Below are 14,792 nucleotides of genomic sequence, written 5' to 3' on the forward strand. Positions count from 1 at the left end.
CTACAATTCCACTCTACTGAGAAATGTGGGTGAGAACTGTTGGGAACATAGTTGTCACCCAGCCACGGCTGTCCTTTATGACTGTAGGAGAGCCTTCCCTTCTCCCTGCTTGTTGGAGGGATAGGACACTGGACAGTGCTGTCTTGTCACTGAAATAATAGTGACAACAGTGGTGACAATAAGCATATTGTTTTGTTAAATCTTTTCCCTTTTGAGTGTAAGATCTATCGTCACAAAGCACTGTACAGAACATCCGGGCAATGGAAAAATACTCATGAGCAAACACCCCCGGAAACCCACCAAGATCAAGGAATAGGACACTGTCTGCACCTCAGAAATTCACTTGTGCCCTGCCCCTCAGGTGGTCCCTGTCCTGACTTTGCACTAATACATCCTCATTCTGCTCTGGTTTTGCGCGTGTGACTGCACCCCTAAACAATGAGGTAACTTGGCCTGATTCTGAGCTATGTAGACGTGGATACACACTGCAGGTTCCTTTGTATTGTGTTGCCATCTGGGTTAGTTTCCCAGGAAGAGGACTCTGAGACGGAGTTTAAAGCAGGACGTCTATTTGGGTGTACACTTGGGACTGACCCCTGTGGAAGGGAGGTTATGGAAAGGGAGTGGACAGAGGAACAAGTCAGTGGTGATGCACACCCCAGGGCAGCCTCTGCCCACCACACGGGGCTCTGTACTAGATGGTTCTTCTGATTGTCCCACATTGGACCAAGATGGCCAGGCCTTTTGATGCCCACATTGAACAACACCCGGTTCTTCATCCTTTTTTATGAATGAGGTCTTCAAATGTACTCTTCTTTTATTAGGTTATTTTTTTACCAACCACCTGAATTTGAAATGAAACTGCAGTTGTTGGAATGTTTAGGGAAGGAATCTAGTGTGTGAATATTTGGAAGAAAAGAATTCAAATCTGAGATTTGGAACTAATGAGGCATTTCTGAGTTTGTCAGCAAGGCATAGTTTCCCCCTAGGCTTACCAGGGTTGGTTGGTTTGCTAGTTTTTGGTGAGGATCATTAATTACACAACAAGGACCAAGCACTCTCTATCTGCCAGCTCTGGAACACAAGAATGCCCTGAGAATTCCGGGATGCAGAAGACATCGTTTCTATTTCCCTAGAAGTCACAACACAAATGAAGTGGCAGTTGTGGTCAGGGGCATGTGACACAGAGAAGCAAAGGGTGGAAGTGGCTGGTGCCTGCTGAGAAAGGTTCTTGAACCAGGAGTGCTAGAGTCGCACCTTCAATGCTGAGTGCAGGCATTAGCCAGGCAGGGAGGTGGGAGAGAAAGCGCCCAGGTGGGAGAGCAAGTCAACATACAAAGCCTGGAGGAGAGAAGGAGCATCAGGCGCTGGGGGACTGACAGGAACCCAGGTCCAAGGTTGTTACGAAGAGAGGACATGTGTTGGTCAGCCAGCTTACCGGTGTTCAGGTACAGCAGGGAGGAAGGAAGTTTGTAGGGTAGGTAGGCATCCAGTAGGTTGAGCCAGTCTGGCAAATAGCTTTCCTACCTAATGGGGCCATGCATTTGAGCTCATCTTGATGTAAAGCATCTTCCTTAACGTTGCCTGTGCCACTACTACTGCCTTTGGGCCATCTTCACCACTTTTTCTTCATTCTCTTCCCTGATGCTCAGGAAGTTCCCATTCTGCCTAGAGCAGGCATTAGAGATCCAAGAACAGAAAACATCACAAAAGTAAAAAGAGACACTAATAAAGTAGCTGTTTGTGAAATGTCATCAGCTGGACCTGAGTTTTGAGTTGGTGTTGACCAGCCATCAGGAAGAAACCAGGAAAAGGTGTGATCTTGTAATTGTGGGTGTGGCCAGGACACCCAAGGAATATCTTCTCAGGAACATATCTGAGCTAGGACAATTCCTAAAATGCCCATTGTGTCGAAGCACCAAGGATGTTCTTAAGATTGGCATAATCTTTGGAATCAGGGCAGCTAATGGCAAAAAAAGAAGAAAAAAGTCAAAAAAAATTCTCACCCTAAGTTTAGGGAATAGAGGGTGGGGAGGGAACTTCATTGTAAGGATCAGGTTGATTTTGATCCTAAACAGCTTATTCTTTCTTCGCACGTCGGTCATAGGAGAGAAAGAAATTCTCAAAGTGGAGTCTGTAACCTGTCCCTTTAAAGAACACATTAAGCACCCAGTCCTAAGTGGTTTTAAGCACACAGAACTTGATAAATAATTGATACAAATTAATGGCCAATGAAAGAAACATACCCTCACTGATCTATAATTACTGGAAGCATCCTCATATATTTTTCATAAAAGTGTCGTTTCATGGCAGTTTTTTTCTCTAAAATTCAGTGTATTCGGAATTTAAATTGCTTTCAATAATTGCTTTCAATTGCTTTCAGTGGCGGGAGAGTCTCTGTCAATATGGGCATCAGAGAACCCTATGATGTGGGTGCTCCCTTCTCATCTTCTGACTCGACTGGACCCTGACCCCAACTGGTGACACCACAGGAGACTTTGATGAGCAGGACTGCCTGTCCCAACACACCTTGGGGAATCCCCCTGCTTTGGAAGTTTGCAGGAGCAGAAGCTGGGTCCAGAGTTGGCAGGAGAGGAAGTTTTCAGCTCAGCCAACTGGTGGCTCCATTCCACTCCCTTCAAATAAAAGGAGAGTTGTGAAGGAAAGTCTCATACGCCTTTTCATTCCTCCCTGCAGAGTGAGTAGGATGGGCCTGCTGTTAGTCCTTGGTGAATGACTTTCTGTTCCTTGACCCTAGAAACAGAATTGCTTGCAGACAAGAGTCTCCTGATAAAGGAGAATTCTTCTCTCCCAGGTAAAGAAGGAGCTCAAGTTCCAGGGAATTGGAAGCTCAGGCAGAGAGCCCGTGTTTGATCTTAGTTCCACGTCATGGTAGGCAGCATGGCCCTTGATGTCGGCCTCATGGCACACAGATGATCAGTCAGCCAATATTTATCAGCACTGGCTGTGCCAGGATCCAGGGGAGGCACAGTTGCTGTGCTGGTCACCACCTTCTCTAAGGTGAAGGTTGTCTACACCTGAGAAATCACATCTCACAGGGACTTTTAATTTAGTTTTGCATTTGTTTCTGGTCTATGGGAAAATGAACAAGAGGCATTGAACATAGTTGAGTCTGGATTATTCACCCCATTCCAGGTCTAGAAAAAGCTAGTCAGGGGCCCAAACAGTAAAAGCATACACCACTGTACCTGCAGTTACCAGGACTCCGCAATGATGCACATTCAGTCTTGGTTGTTGGTTATAACATTTTTGTGTAAAGGCTAATGATGTATAAATTGGAGCTGATCCTTAACCCGAAGTCTGCAATTAAGAACATTCAAGGCAAAAAAAAAAAAAAACAAAAAAACAAAAACATTCGAGGCCAGCACAGGTTTCATGGGACAAAAATCAAGGGGTTGGCAGGGCTGTATTCCTTTCTGGAGGGCATAAGGGGGAATCAATTTTTTGATTTTTTTTCAGCTTCCAGAGGCCATACACATTCCTTGGCTCCTGACCTCTTCCTTGTAGCATCTCTCTGATTGCACTTATTGTCACATCTCTGGCACTGTCTTTCCTTCCTGCCCCTTAAGGGGACCCTTGTGATTACATTGAGCCCTTGGGTAATCCAGGAAAATCTCCCTATTTTAAATCCAGCTGTTTAGCAACCTCATCTCCTCTTTGCCATGTAACCTGACATGTTCACAGGTGCTGGGCATTAGGACATGGGCATCTTTGAGTGTGTGTGGGGGGGACCATTGGTTCTGTTTACCATAGCAATCTAAATGGGATGCTTCTCAAGAGTCTCCATTTTTGCTGCTCTTCAAAGACACTAACATCCTGCCAGTTCTGATGGTGTTGGTGAGAGGGTTTCTACTGCACAATGATAGTGAATTAAAAATAACGACATGTCACTCACCAGAAGTAACTGGACTGCTTGGTCAATTCCTCTTATTTCTCGGATCCTGTCATCCAAGCTTTCTGAGAGTATAAAATCCATCCCTCCTCTCTGTCATCTCTTGTTGGGATTAAATTGTTCCCTTTCCCCCATTTATAATCTGACCACTGGGGAAACTCAAGGATAACCTTCCTAAAAGACAAATCTGGCAATAACTCGGAGATAAAGCCCTTCAATGCCTATGTTTTTGTAAGATAAATGCCACTCCTCTGCCAGCTCCGGAAAGTCTCTGCCCAGGTGCTCAATCTCTCCTCCCCCTTTGAGCCCCCACCTTTACTCCAGAACCCAGCTGCACTCAGCTGTTCGCTCAATTGCGTCTGGGTTTTGCTTCCTAGGAACACAGTGGGAGGGCAGTTTTCTCTCTCTCCCCCAGGCTATTGCAATGCTAACAAGTAGGTACTTGCACTTGGTCATGTTGCCTTGGTGACTTCAATGTCCAGCATTAGGCCAGGATGTGGCTGGCACCGAGTCAGTGTTAGGCTGATGAATGAGTCAAGGGATGAATAAAGGAATAAATCAATGGGTAAAGTGAGAAGGTAAATATGAGAGGCTGTGTCTGAGCTCATGTGCCAGGGAAGGATTGCCATCGAATGGCTTATCGTCTGTAGAGGGAGCTGCTCTGATGGCAGCCATTGGAGAACAGAATACAGCAGGAAGACCTCCTATTAGGTTTGATGTGCAGGGATGGCTGGCCATGAACTTGGGTAGCAGAATAACCACAGGGAACAGAGAGACCTCATGCAAACGGAGCATGTCCACACGTGAAAAAGTGACTTTGACATTTGTTCATTGGGCTTTTATTGAGTCCTATCATGTGCCAGGTTCTGCTCCGGGCCCTGGGGAAGCACTGGTGAAGCTTCCAGGCTGGAGGGGGAGAGAGGGGATTGAAACCAGGTGACACCATGAAGAAGAAGCTCCTATCACGTAGCGATCAATGCAACGATGAAAACAAGACAGGATGTGTGACAGTGACCAAGGTTGGGGGTTGGGGCTTCACTAAGGAGGAGACCACGTAACAGACCCAGAAGACGAGAATGATATTGAGAATATAATAATAATGATAAACATTTCTGAGTGCTTATTGTGTGCTAAGTACTATTTTGAGTGCTGTATGTGTATTGGTTAATTAATTAAATCCTCACAAAGTATCTATGAGGATGGTTAATTATTATCTTCATTTTACAAATGGAAAAACGGCACAGAGAGTCAATAATGTGTCTAGGGTCACACAGCCAGTAGTGAGTCTGACTCTAGAGTCCAGCCTCACAGTTGATTTGCTGTTAATAGTAATAGTGATAATAATAATAACAGTGAGCACTGCATGGAAAGGCACTGCTCTAGGAGCTTTGCACGGGTTACTCATTTAGTGTTCACAAGAACCCTGTGGAGATTCTGTGACTATCTTCACCATTTTCTAGAGGAAGAAACAGACACAGAGAGGCTGAAAAACTTGCCCAAGAACACACAGGTGAGATGGATTTCCACCCAGGCAGGCCACTTCTGGAGCCCGAGCTCTTGACCTTTTCCGATGTGTCCTTAAAGCAGCCGCATGCTGCTGATTTCGGGAGAGTTCTCAACAAAGTAAACAGAAAGCATCAGGAGCCTGAGGAGGGACATTAGGGAGGCGCTGGGTGGAAGTTGAGGTCTCCGCAGATTGCTACAGGCCATAGTACGTGGTGGGCTTTATTCTGGCCACAGTGGGAAGGCCACTCGAGGGTTCTAGAAAGGGATCTGACAAGTGTCTGGATGAGATGGTTTTGGAGGAGATTGGAACAAAAGTAGAAGCCGATGGATCGGCTAGCACCATGGCTGGCTTCCAGGAAGGAGATGGCCTTGCCTTGGACAAGGAAGCAGTGAGCAGAGAGATGAGTAGATTTGGGGTACACCAAATCAGAATGGGAGGCAGAGCCAACAGGAATGACTGATAGATTGGGTCGTGGGGGAAAGGGAAGGACCAAGATGAGTCTAGTGTGGTGGTCAATGGTGTTTTGAGCTGCTAGCTAGGGGAGGTACTGGTTAAGGGGTGGCAGGTGGCTTGGACTCAGATGCTCTGATCAGGACCTATTAGATCTGAGATGCTTACTAGTATTAGACACATAAATGGTGGCATCAAGAGCAATCCTGAAATTCCTGAAAACATAATACCCTATCTCCTAATAGAAGTTTAGGTGAAAATCTCAGCAGAAATAGCCTTGACCTTTGAGTTTCATTAGGGCCAACCTGCCTCCCTGTGCTTGTTATCTGGGTGACTCTGAGTGTGTGTGTGTGTGTGTCTTATGTGACTGTGCACGTCTGTATGTATGTGGGCCCATGTGGGTGCCTGTAGCAGTTTTAGCAAAGAGGTTATTAAGCAAAAGGCCCCTGGAACCAGACAGCCTGGATTTCAACCCTGGCTCCACCACTTGCTGGTTATGTAAATTAGGGCACATTACTTAACCTGACTGTGCCTCCATGTATTACTTGAAAAATGGGGCTGATGGTCCTGTTGGCACCTACCTCCAGGTGGAGTTTCAATGGGCAGCACACATGAAGCATCTGGCACTGTGCCTGGCACAGAACGGGCGCTCAGTGAATGTTAGCTGTTGTCACATGCACATAATTGTACTGAGTTTCTGATTGTAAATTTGTTAAAAATAGGAATTCTTTACTGGGTGAGTGGTCCAATACTTTCCTACTTGAGGTTCATCATTATAGATAGAATGAATATAAGGAGAAAGCAGAGCAGAAAGCCTGCCCTTGGTTGTTGGGTGGAATGCCTCATCCAAACTGACTAGATTCCCATCATCACAGGCACTGGTTTCCTCATTACCTAACATGATTCTTTCTAGACTGAATTCCTCCTGCGTGGGGCTTTGCCTTCTCAGCGTGTGTGAATTTGCAGCCCCTGGCCCAGGGCCTGGAAGTCAGCCTGTCTCAGTTTGATGGACAGGATGGGGCTTCTAGGGTCATCGTACTGTGGTACCCACTCTCCCCTTGGAAAATGTCCTTCCCATCAGCTTACTTTCGGGGCAAATATTTAGTTATCATCTAGGGTCGCTCGGTTATTTTTGCCTCTGACATTTGAATCCGTTCCCACTCTGGGCTCACTCTGTGGGCTGGTAGTACTTCTAATAATCCTAATTGTCCACCACTGTTCAGGGCCTCTTTCCATTACACTTCATCACCCGCAGCCATCATGCTTTTAAGCAGCATCCAGGCATCCCTCCTGCCTGGGGGTGGGCTTCTCACCCCCCGAAATAGAAGGCAGATGGAGCAGTTCTGCGAACCCAAGCGGGCCTGTGATGTGTTTCTTCCCATCCCTGTTACCACCTAAAAGCAGTCACAAATCACTCAGAAATTATTTATCTCCTCAAGCCAAGTTTCGGTAATTTGGATAAAAGGGAAGAAATGGGTTCTTATTGCCTGGAGCTCAAAACTGGGGCAGAGCAGGGTCATATAGGCCAAAGTGACCACTGTGAATTTTCAAGATGCAAAGCAGTCTCCTTCCCCCTCTCACCCAGGGGCTGGAGCACTCTTGGGCTGGAGTCAGGGCAAAATGTTTTCTCAAAAGACCCCCCTCCACTCCCTCCCTGGCACCCCTGCTTTGTCTATTCCAATTGCAGATTTTAAAATGCTGTTTTCTCTGCAGCTCCTTGAAATGATCTACTTTAAGTCTCAGACCCTGTTTCTAACTCCTTGCTCATCGACGTGGCTGAGAAGCTTGTCTTGGTGTCAAGGAATGTTCATGCATTGCCTTGAGCACCTGGTCCGAGGAGTTTAACCCTCAGCAGGGCACACTCACTGGCCCTTTACTCTGCATCCTGGCACCTGAGCTGAGAGCTTGACAGCTGGTGTTATTGTTTGAGGTGAGGTACACTAGGCTCACAGAGGTTGGGGCCTTGCCCAAGGTTGCCCTGGAGCTGGGACTTTAATCGAGACCCACCTTCTGGAGATGCAGTGCTTAATGACTACAGCATTCTGCCTTATTCTGAGTGATTTACTATAAATGCATAAGGAAAATTGTCGTTGTTTACATTTATGTTGGTGAATATCAAATACTTGATCTGTGAGTCTGAGCAGCTCTAGGTCCTTGTCACTTTGGTATCTCTATCATCTCCATCTCTATCTCTGTCTCTCTCTACTTCTATTCCCATTCCCCATTCTCATCCATATCCTCATCTGGCATCCCCATCTCCATCATCTCCATCTCCACCATCTCCATCATCTCTATCATCTCCATCTCCATAATCTCCATCTCCACCATCTCCACCATCTCCATCATTTCATCTTTATCTCTGTCTTTACCTCTTTTTCTATCTCCATCTCTCTGTCTGTATCAACTACTGTTCATTCTTGTTTTCAGTCCCAGTGTGGGTTCTCATATGCAAAGAAACGTGGATGCCTGACATAGAAAAATCATTGAGGAGCTTCATTTAGCCCCTTATGTCTAGCATAACTGAGGAAAGCTCCCCGTGAGCACAAAAGAATTTCAAGCTCCTACTTCTTATCAAATCACTCAGTAAAACCTTGATCTCTAAAGAGGTGTTAGGCCTCACAGTTCTCTGGTGAGGTCACCTTTAGGGGATTTTGGAAGGTGTGAAGTTTAAACAAGGGGCCCAGGGCAGGCCAGGTTGAGGCTGCCAATACTGAGGTACCGTGTACTCAGGGATGGATCAGGAGCTTCTCACTTGAGAGCAGAGGAGAGACAAGTGCCCAAGGAGCCAGCTACATCTGATTCTGTCAGGGGGAGCAGAGTTCCAGGGTCTGAGAGGCATCTGAAGAGCACCAAATCCAGAGAAGCCCTTCTTCCCTAGGGCAGAGATGGTCCCTGGGTTTACAAGATGGACCATTTTCAGGTGGGCAGAATGTTATCTTGACCACTTTATTGGCTCCTACTTTTCTCATGGCCGCTGGTCTTGGAGCTGACCATGGTGCTGGCAGGAATCTGTTTCTTCTTGAGCCCTTGCTATTCAAAGAGTGATCGTGGACCACTGGAAAGACCTTGTGAGAGGTGTAGCATCTAGGTCACCCTCCCCATATTTCTTTTATTTTTTAAATTTCTTTATTGATTAAGGTATCACATATTTGTCCTCATCCCCCCATTCCAATCCCAAACCCCTCCCCACACATGCCCCCACCCCCCTGTTGTCCGTGACCACTGGTTAGGCTTATATGCATGCATACAAGTCCTTTGGTTGATCTCTCCCCCTTACTCCCACCCTCCCCTACCTTCCCTTTGAGGTTTGACAGCCTGATCGATGTTTCCTTGTCTCAGGGTCTGTTTTTGTTCATCAGTTTATGTTGTTTATTATTTCCCCTAGATGAGTGAGATCATGTGATACTAGAAATACACTTATAAGAACCGAAAATGGGACAAGCAATAATGGTTATGCTGCTCCTCCCCATATTTCTTGCCAGCTGTCCTTTGCTACAGGGAAGCTCACTTGCTACTGCTCAACAGGCTGTGTTTTGCCTCGTTCCTGCTGAGTGATGGCATTTCTTCAGATGGCACAGAGATCCTGGTTCAACATTTCGAACCCATGTCCCTGAAATGTAGGTGCAGGTGGAAACATGTGGGGTTCAGTATTGATGGGGGTGGGCTCCTCGCTCTTTCAGTGAGGTCTGGGTAACAGAAGGAAAGGCCTCTCCTGCTATCATCTTCCATGGGAACCCCAAGCACATGGACCCTGAATTAAAGGAACAAAAGAAGTCAGAAGGAGGAAGGACGTAATATCTGCCATGGCTGGTCCTTTCAGGACCCCCCCCCCCCCCCGCCCCGCCACACACACACCCAATCTTGACACAGCCTGAGATGCAGGCATCTGACTGAGGATCCCATCTGACTGAGGAGGAGCTGGGGTTGGGTGGTTTGCCTGAGTTCTCACAGTTAGCAAAGGCTCAGAGCAGGTGCTCAAACCCGGAGCGGTTTCATTCAGTATTAACGAATTATTTTTATTGTGGCAAAATACACATAACATTTGTCATCTTATCCATTGTTAGCGTATGGGTCAGAAGCATTACATGCATTTACATTATTGTGCAACCATCACCACCATCCATCTCCAGTTCATTCAATTTTGATGTGTTTCCTCATAGCACAGAAAACGGGAAAGCAAAGCTGAGAATAGTGTCTAAAAATTGAGCAGGGAGCACGCTGACAGGTTCTGCTTCTCTTAGTGGGGCAAAGAAGGCTCTGGAGACATGCTCTGGGCCAATATCATGACTCACTTATGAAACCTACTTGGGTGGGGGATGTAAGGTGCATGAAAGGTCTCTACTGCAGCTACTGATTTTGCTCAGAGACACCATCTTCTGGCACTTAAAGGTAATGCAACAACATAGCAGTAAAAAAAAACTTTTTTAAAAAGTTCATGTTTGCCTCAAGTAGAGGAATTTGGAGATTTTATTAAATCTTGACTAAAATGGCAAATCTGTAGCCGAAACCGGTTTGGCTCAGTGGATAGAGCATCGGCCTGTGGACTGAAGGGTCCTGGGTTCGATTCCGGTCAAGGGCATGTACATTGGTTGCGGGCACATCCCCAGTGGGAGGTGTGCAGGAGGCAGCTGATCAATGTTTCTCTCACATCGATGTTTCTAGCTCTCTATCTCTCTCCCTTCCTCTCTGTAAAATATCAATAAAATATATTTTAAAGAAAAAGATAAAATGGCAAATCTGTAGGTTATATACCTAAACCTATCCATGTACAACTTCACCTATACATCTCTACCTATACCTGTATATCTCTATCCCTCCCATTGCCTGAGGGTATTTACTTATAGCAAAGACCGTTCACATGGGACTTAAGGATGTATTGAAGACATTTGAATAGAACTTGTTTAGGCCAGATGATAATTTGATACAACAAGTTTGGTATCGAGATGAATATTGGGATAAAACAAAGAACATAAAATGAAGGAGCAAAGTCTACACTAGCTTAATTAACTCTGAGACCAGCTGGGGTCCTTTGGCTCCTGATATTTCTGACAGTTACAGTAAAAGCCCATCTTGCTGCTCTTCAGATGGACCCTCGCAGCTGTGCGGTGCTGAAGATGCAGGTGTGGGAGGTTGGGGTGTGCCAAAGGCTTCCACGGGAGTTCTCTGCTCTTCCCGTGGGTATCCGTGGTGGTACTATCTGTCGCAAGGGAGGGGTTGACAACTACACCCAGTCTCAGAGGCTGTATCAGTCACTAGGGGTGCCATAACAAATACCACAGACTGAAGGCTTAATCAACAGAAATGTATTTTCTCACAGTCTGGGACCGGAAGTCTGAGGTCAAGACGGCAGGGTTGCTTTCTTGTGAGGCCTCTCTCTTCAGCGTGCACACGGCCGTCTTCTCCTTGTGTCCTCATGGGGTCATCCCTCTGTGTATGTCTATGTCCTAATCTCCTCTTCTTATAAGGACACCAGTCATATCAGACCAGGGCCTACCCCAGTGACCTCATTTTAACTGGAGTTGACCTCTTTAAAGATTTATCTCTAAATGCAGTCACATTCTGAGGTCATGAGGGTCAGGACTAAACCATATTAATTGTGGGTGTGGGGGAGGTGGGGGGGCACAATTCAGCCCCTAACGGGCTGGATCCAGCCTTCTGGGGGAGGCAGCAAGGCTGAGCCATGGTCGCAGGAAGTATACAGTAGTTGCTCAGAAGCACTGGTTTCCCCAGGACTTCACAGGGCTGCATCCGCCTGAAGACTGCCCTCCACACCACCACACCCTCCACTTCCTGCTACGTGTCCCTTCCAGTGTGTGTGCAACTCCCGCTGTTACTGTCAAGGACCTATAGGGGATGGCCCATCTAATAAAATCTGAGGCCCCTAGTCTGGTACTCAGGGCCCTTCCATTCTATTCTGCAGTGCCATGACACCCCTCCAGTCCCAGCTCAGAAGCTTCCCAACACTGTCCCTCTGTTTCCATCCCCAAGCCAGCCTCCTTGTCCTCTGGATCTTTTTCTCTAGGTATATTTTAAACCAAAGGTGAAATTGTACGCCTTGTTTTGCAACCTACTCCAATCTTTCCCTGGGAATACAGCTTTAAATCAAGGTTAATTTAATGTCTCTACAGTACTCCATCCGATGAAGGTATCATACTCCTCCCAGTTCTCTCACTTCCGCCTCCATGCTCCTCTGCCACCTGCTTCCTTATGCCCTCGGAGGGTCACTGCTCCGCCACCTTCCACAAGGGCATTCCTTCAGTATGCATTCTGCTCTTCAGTCTCTATAGTTTTCTAGCTTTCTAATCCTTTCCAGTTCTTTTTTTTTTTCGGGGGGAGGATTCAAACTAGATTTTAGGTTCTGGTTTGCAATTCCATTTTTCTGAAAATACCTGTAAGGATGTTGTATAGAATGCAGGCCTAGGAGAGAGAGGACCTGATCCATTGGCAGGGTTGGAAGTCGTGGGGGTAGGGGAGATTTCAGTCCTGGGATCCACATTAAGGGCAATTTTGAGGTTTCACTTTTCTGTCACTAGTTTTTTAATCTGATTCTCTTTAGCTTTTTTAGTTTCTGGCTAGATATCTTCTGGCATGGGTCCTTATTCAGGTCAAGCACCCGTTATTTCCAATTTTCCACAGTTTCTACCCTTCCCTATTGCCTATACTCTGTTTTCATTACCTGTTGGCCCTTGGGGTCATTTATATCTGAAGCTCCGCAGGTGTCACACTCACAGTTATAATGTGTCTCTATTTTTACATTTTTTGTTTCTTTTTGTCAAAGGGCTTTTCTCCCCGAATTAAATATACCACTATAATTAATTGCATCTTATCTCTCCATTTAGATTTTGCCCAAATCGCTCTGCCTTTACAAAATTTCCCCTTGACACTCATTATGTTTAATCTCTAACCCCTTTGCATTTGTTTGCACTGTATAGGCAATTTTCAGATATGCTATCTTATTTCTACTTGTCTATAGCATAGACTTCATATATAAAGACATAATGGAAATTATCACCAACACCCAAGGAGCATTGGCTATAATAAAACTGCTTCAATGATGTCTGTGGTGCCTCAGTTAAATAAAATGACTACAAATCGCCCACTGGCTGTCATTACTTCATCTCTCTTGTGGAGTTTTCACGAAGAAAAAGTGTAGTTTCAAGGGGGCATGGAAATTACTCTAAATTAATAAAGCTAGCCTCATTGAGCCTTCATGCCACCCCCACCGCCCCTGCCTAGCTAGCCCAATGCTGAATATTTGATGGTGTGGAGAAAGTGAACAAAATATGCAAAAACAAACAAACAAGCCCCCAATGCTTGTTAAATTCCCTCTATTTAAGATTTCTCCCTCATTAAAAGCTTCTAATATACTAATTATTCTCGTCATTACTTTGCATGATGAACACTTCCTATTTTATTTGTGGTTTTAAAAACATGCCACTAATTTGTAGAAATTAAATTTTAATATGTTTTAATGCTGATACTGTGGGCATGCCAGGGGTGAGAATTTTGTGTTTTTACTTTACGAGCATTTAAAATACCATGTTTTATAATTATGCATGCCTTGCTCATGTTCACTCGCTACATTGCTACTGTAAGCCTGGCTCCAAGAGTCCTCTTTCAGTGGCTGAAGTTTTCTCTGCTCCTCCTCTTAAAAGAACCTCCCAGAGGAAGGCGGGGCTATAAAAGCTGGTTCCTCCTGCAGGAAGCGGGACCTTTGGAGTGAAAGCAAACCCTGCCTGAGATCCTCCACTGGTATGTTCTCCTCTGCTTTTCGTCTCTCCGTAACTGTTGTGCTTGCTGTGACTTGTAGAACTGGTGCCAGTTTAGTGTCTCTGAGAAGGGCATCGCTTAGTTTTCCTATGAAGATCTGGAGCTAAAGGAAGACAAAATTGGAAATTTCTCAAAGAGCTGTGGGGAGAAGTAAATGCTAGTTCACAGATATCTTTAGCACTCATTTGGATTTAGCTAGAAATGGAGAAATCTCTGCTATATTTTTGAATGATTTAAAATACAATTACAGTCCCCCCCGCCCCCTCCTCCTGATTGACAGAGTCACAAATTTCCTCCAAGGGGCTTTATTAGAAAATTCCCATCTTAAGGCTGCAGCTGACAACCTAACTCAGTTCTAGGTCCTGAAACCTACTGGGAACATAATGAAGCAGGTCTCCCTTAAACCAAGACTGTGTTGAAACCTAAATTAGCATCAAGAAAGAATGCATTCAAATCATCAGTATTCTTTGATAATCCAAGGAGAAAAGTATATTTGACTTATTTATACATACTGTGGTTCCTTCCAGTTTTTCGGCTTCAGAAGCATGCTCATCACTTGTATTATTTAGGAGCAAGAAACACTGAGGAGATGGATGAATAATTAAAGGTTTTATTTCTATTTAATTTTGAATCCATTATGGCCAACACTGACTCTCAGTGTGAGGATTCTTAAGCTGAACGTAAGGGGATGGTTATTTCTTAAATCTGTTATCTATGTGCTAATCCAAATACACTTATTACCAGAGAAATTTGAGTATCCTGAGAGTGTAAATAATTTTATTTTAAAGTTGTGACTTTGAATTTAGGATTCTTTAAAATTTGAAAGTTATCATCCATGATTATTATTTTTTGTCTTGTCTAAGAGTTCATGTTATTTATGGCATCTGTGAAGATTATAGGGTTTCAGATACCATAGGGACCCCCTGCCTTTCCCCTTATTCTAGGAGATTCTCAGAAAATAGCACCTTCAAGCATCATCTGTTGCTGGGTTCCACCTCTTGTCTCTCAGGAGACACTGTGGGGCAGGAGACACTGGGATTCAGGAGCCTCCATTGACTTTCACCATTTTCTCAGCTTTTACCCATCTATTCAAACTCCAAAAAAGTGGCTGACAAAAAAGAAAGACAACTAGAAAAGTAGGGGAATGCCTAT

Source organism: Plecotus auritus, assembly GCF_963455305.1.
Source record: "Plecotus auritus genome assembly, chromosome: 5".
NCBI classification, from domain to species: Eukaryota; Metazoa; Chordata; class Mammalia; order Chiroptera; family Vespertilionidae; genus Plecotus; species Plecotus auritus.